Source organism: Belonocnema kinseyi, chromosome 1, assembly GCF_010883055.1.
Source record: "Belonocnema kinseyi isolate 2016_QV_RU_SX_M_011 chromosome 1, B_treatae_v1, whole genome shotgun sequence".
NCBI classification, from domain to species: domain Eukaryota; kingdom Metazoa; phylum Arthropoda; class Insecta; order Hymenoptera; family Cynipidae; genus Belonocnema; species Belonocnema kinseyi.
In genome coordinates, this window is record NC_046657.1 from 164,618,444 (window position 1) to 164,624,443 (window position 6,000).

The window sequence follows — 6,000 nt, forward strand, 5'->3', positions numbered from 1 at the left end:
GTTTCGTTCTCTCTATCGACGCACTGGGACTACTGACTGGGTACAACGACGTAAGAGAGCGATTGCTGCTCGCTTGAGAACTTATAACCTAACCGAACCTACGTCATTTCCACCTTACTCCTTTTCCATTGGTCGGAGTTCGGAGACTTGCGCAACGTTGCGTGGAAAACCGTAAGACTAAAACAATGCCGTACAATAGTGTTCAATTTTCTGTTGCTATTTTTCTCAAAGTAAACAAGGTAAGCTATTGTTTTTTGCTTTCTAAAAGCGTTACTAGAATAATTAAAACGTAACGGGCTCATTCATTACAATTAATATTCTTGCACCGTGAATATAAATTCGGAATATTAACGGTACGCGCCTGAACTACAGTGCGACTAAACGTAAAGTAGATGTCGATTGTATAGTTTACGCATCAGATTTGCCCAGAAATTAAATAAAATATATGCTCTGTTGTTCGGAGACCTTGTAATCTTCTGAGGTAATCCAGGTCTTGCAGAAAATTTCGGTAATTTCCTATCAAGCTCTGCAAGCAATTCCCATTCAGGTTTTTAAAAGTTAGGTTTGCAGCAAAGCCTAATGGTAGAACTAGCAGGAGAATTTGAATGATACAGTCAAAGTATCAGTAGGAGTAGCGAGTTAGTTGAGTCTTTCTGGCATCTCGATGATTCTCAACCTTCTGCGACGTCCCAGGATGATGATGCTGACTCCGTAAAAGCGTTTACATGTAGAAAAATAAGAATTCAGAACGTGTCAATGATAAGAAGTTAAATTACAAACTAGAGCGAAATGAATCATAGAGCGTCGCGTAGCCTCAGTGGTGTATAGTGGAACTATTATTTAGAACTTGATGAATCATCTTTAACTAAAATTTTACCAAAACATGTGCCTTGTAAGTTGTAAAATGCAACATCACAACTCTCCCCTCCAGAGAAAGGACCGAGCGGGTCTTCACTCGAAAGTAGTTAACAATTATCTGGACAATTAAGAATCTTCCGCTCCAATCAAACAAAAACTCCAGCAACATTATAATACATTTCTTCAGCATTAATGATAACGTAATTATAGCTATTTCAGAATGAAAATTTTTAATTAATTAATATGATAAATAATACCTTTTTAAAATACTTTAAAGCGCAGGGTACAACTACATAGAATATCCTTTTCAGAATTACATAACTAGGACGACGACACTTTTTAGGACTGTAAGAATAATTCTGGGCTGCTAAGGAGTACTATCAGATATAATAAGTAATGAAGGCTTGTTCTTTAAAAAAAAATATATTAAGGTTAACGACGACTACTTTATAGACAAGGAGGTGGTGGATATCGAATATTGGGATTTGTCTAGGAACGTCTAATAAGGTTTATATGACAGGGGTTTGCGTTTTAGGGGTTTTGGGCGATAAATTAAAGAGGGAATTTGTGGGGAGAATTTCGATAAGATTTCGAGACTCCTTTTTGGTCCTTAGCTTAGGTTCAGCTAGAACACTGGCGGACAGTGATTCCGGACTGCCCGCACTTGGGGCAAAACTTATGTATAAACGGTTTGGCATAACTCTAGTAATCTTGAGACAGCTCGTGACAATTCCAACATCCCGGCCTAAGTTTGGTATTCTCAAGCCAACTAGTATACAATCCCAGAAAACGTTCAGGGCGTTCAACTTTAAGTTCTAGAAGTAAAAAGGGCTTTCGCGTTACCTAGGTTTTTGCCCGATCATCCTGAGAAGTGGGTGATCCTAGGCTAGATCTGTCCTCCATTTAGGAAGCCAACCAGGCACGCGAATTCCGGGAATTATTGGAATTTACTCGAGGTCCTACAAAGTAACACCTCAATATCGGTGCCTCAACCCAAGAACTGAGCTCCTTGATCCTCGAACCATTGGGTGCCTCTCCCTAGAACTCCCGATGTTGGTTCCACACACTCTTCTGTACCAGTTTCCCGGTCCTGATTTCCTTAACTTATGGACTACTCAAAACTAAGCTTCTCGATAGCCAACTAACGAAGCAAGGATTAAGAGGGCCTAATTATGGCTTGAAGAGTTTTGGAAGCTCGGGCTCTTCCTTCGGGGTGGTCTTCGTCGCTCTCTTGAGCTCCCCCACATGACCCTTGCCTTTTTGGGAGAGTGCTGAATGGTACCACTTATCTAGGACGGCATCCAATTCCAGGGCTACGGTGTTGACGACTACAGGAGCAAATATGGTGATGACGGTGGTAACGACTAAGAAGATGACTGCAGTATATTTAAATTATAACTTTATCGTTTGACAGATTGCTGTTTTTGAAAGGCGCTGTCTAGGTTTTTGATAACCCAGTCTCTTATAACTTGTAGCTATGTCATGAGGTCTCTCCACAATTCGGCGGCTTGAGGGTCTATCAAAGGTTCACCATTATCTCGTCTCCGCAATGAATTGATAGGCTTGGGGTCGCGACCGAGGTTTAAAAAGGCGGGAGTAGTTTTTAAGATAGTGTGATAGGTGGCATTATAGGCGAAACGAAATTCTGATAGATGTTCGTCCCAGGACCGATGGCTTTTGTTAATATAAGATACTATCATTGTTTTTAATATTCGTCTAATCCGCTAAACTGGGTTGGTTTGTGGCTACCGGTAGACGAATGCAAAGGGCCACACTCAACTTATTTTTAAGCAAGTCCTGTACTACAAGTACGTATTTAAATCCTGACTTACTCAGGGGAAAGTGCGCCATTATATGTGCAGTCACGACTATTCAGGGTTGTTCTACGATGCGCTGACTGATGAATCCGGGGGGTGACCTCTGATTCACCTTACAAGTCTTGCCAAATTGCACATCTGCGGACATATTCGGCTACAACTCTATAACACCCTCGCCAAAAAAATCAAAGGCTATCCTCATATACGTCTTTTGAGTGCGCAAACGACCAGCTTAGGGATCGCCATGGGATTCTTCGAGGATCTACCCGCGTTCACTAAGGTTGAAATGACGGAATCAAGTCGGTAGTGGTAGAGTTTATTTTCGGAGATTTTCCAAGCAGGAAGTTTCTCTGAAAAATCAGTCACGGCAAGGAAAAGAAGTTAGTACCAAAAGGGTGTTGGGTTACTATTAAAGTGAATATTTTCTATATGGTCTTCATGCATCCTCCATAGGGCATCTGGGACATGATGAAGGGCTTCCTTTCTATGCACTACTTTATAATCATACTCGAGCAACGATAACGGCCACCTCGCAAGTCTAACAGTTAGATTTTTAAGATTGTGTAGCAAAAGTAGACTGCTATGATCTGTGATGATTGTGAAGTAGTAACCCTCTAAATAGGCGCTAAACTTTTAGATGGTCCATATAACAGCTAGGCATTCCTTTTCAGTGGTGTTATAATGTTGGTGTGCTACTTTTAGGGTCCTACTGGCGTATAATATCACATATCCAATTCCCCTAAAGGTTTGCGTTGATATTGCGCCCAATCCGGAATTCCTAGCGTCAGTTTGCTGTTCAAAAGGAACCTCGAAGTCTGGACAGACTAATACCAGCGTATTGGATAAGCATGTTCTAATTTGTTCGAAAGTTAGTTGTTGATCCTTTGCCCATCTCCATCGTTGATTCTTTTGTAGCAACTTTGTTAGAGGATAATCTAAGGTGGCATAATCTGGGATGAGTCTACGCATCCACGAAGCCATTCCCAAGATACGTCGAATTTCTTTTAAATTTCGAGGGAGAGGATATTCTAAAAAGGGTGCTACTTTTTCTGGATCGATTTGCGAACCTCGTTCATTCACTAAATAGCCTAAATATTATACCCGTGACCCGCAAAACTTAAATTTGTTAGGGCTTATTTTTATTCCAGAATCTCTGTATTTGCCCAGAATTTTAGCCAGCCATTCTAAATGCTCCTCAAAGGTTTTCGTCACGATTATTATATCGTCCACATAGGCGAAGTAGTAAGGTTCTATTTCAGGACCAATGAGACGATCTAACAATCTCTGGAAAGTTGTGAGAGAATTGGTGAAATCAAACGGCATTCTTTTGAAGGGGAAGAGCCCCCGAACCGGTAAGGTAAACATGGTCTTTTCTCGACTTCCTAACTCGAGCGGAAATTGAAGAAAACCATTAAATATATCAATTTTAGAAATATATCTAGCGTTACGCAACTTGTCCAATATTCCGTTCATCTGAGGAAGGGGGTAAGCATCTTTTATAGTTACGTCATTTAGCTTCCGGAAATCTAAACGGAATCGATAACTCTTATCGGGCTTCCTAACCTTGACAACATGGGACGTAATTCGATTTTTAAAAAGATGTTTAAAATCTCGGCCTGATCCATGAAATCTAAACATAGAGCTAGGGCCACTGGTAGGCTTTTCATCGCTCTCAAGGACATAAGTCTGTTCGCTACCTGCACTAAACAGTTACTCCGATTAATTTTCAATGCCAATTTCTCTGCGATTATCATACCTATAGGTCTTATGAAGGTTCTAGAAGACCCTGCATCGATTAAAGCCTTAATGAGGTGGCCCAGAATGTGAAGATTAACGAACATCGAAGGTTCTGTCCGCTCAGATGTGCAGGGGCAAAATAAATTTCCGACATTTGCAAAATAGGAATTGGTGTGAAGTCCGTCATATTGAATCGTGAAGATGGTTGAATTAGAGACAGTAACTTATTATTTAAAGGGGGAGATGAATCTTGAAAACTACTAGCATCTTCTGATCTGCGAGGAGTAGAAAGTTTGGAAAATTCAAGATCAGCCATCTAGTTCGTGACCACAGCGACTCCTCCGCGGAAAGACCTCAGAAGGAACCAAGGAAGCGAAATCAATTGTACTTAGGGGCTCTTAAGGAAGAGTAAGAATCGCTGCGGCCACGCTTATCGATTCTTTTGTTTGTTTCCCGAGCAATTGGGGCAGAAAGGCTTCCTTACGTCCTTCTTACAGCAACCAAAACAACATATACTTCTAGGTTCGTCACAAAGATGGTGACGGTGGCCTTGTCGTCCACAATTCCAAGACGCTATAACATCTTTGGGAAAAGATTCTGGGCCCTTTGCTTCGCTGCTTACGAGTATAATCGGGTTGTTAATAGGATTAGAATTTTTAAAAGGTTGATTAGGATTTGGATCCTTTTGACTCCTTTTATTAGCGTTAGTCTGAAATATGGTCTTCGTATTATTCCCTCCATTACGGTTTCGACTAGGATTAGAGCTTCTGTTAGTGTTAAAGTTGTTCCCTGGGTTGGGGTTTCGACTAAGGTTATTATGATTTCGACTAAGGTTATTATTGTTTCAATTAGGCTTGGGGTGAGAGTTCGTGATACCTCGGTATCTTTTGTTAAATAAAGGCTGTCGATGGGATTCTCTCACTCCAATTCCTTATTTAACAACGCGATGGTTTCTCTGTGTTTCACTTTTAACTGATAGTTAGGCTCATGATGTGCTAAGTCCATCAGTAATGACCGCTCTAGTGTTGGGGAAGGTCTAAATGTGTTGTCAACTTGATAACCATATTCCGCTGCAACTGCCATTCGTTCTAAATGCGCGTAATTTCTTATAGTGGACCTTTGAATTGAGAGGTGAAATACGTGGTAACAAATTTCTATGAGCGTCACTAACCTCCTCTTCCTCTATAAGTTTAGGGGACAGTTGGTAAAACATGGGAAACATGTATTACAACAAGATTGGACTTGCATGTCAGGGGCGGTAGTGAAAAAGTGTGCAGTGACAGGCGGCGAGAAATTTTTACAAAGTTTATGTGGAAGGTGTTTGTCGAGTGTGAGTGCGGCAGTCTAGGAGGCGAGTACGGTTGTAAGGTGTACATCACGGGTGGTTCTTCTAGTGATGGGGGATATTGGGGGTGAGAAAAGTGTGTTTGAAGGGAATGTGATGGGTAAAATACGGCAAAGAAACTGAAATTTTATGTCGCGGCTGGGGCAGCATCTCTTGAAGAGGAAAAGAACAGCAAAGAGATTACGGAGAAAAGCGTTCTAGAGAGTCTCTTTAAAAGAAGCATACGAACGTAAAGGTCACCCC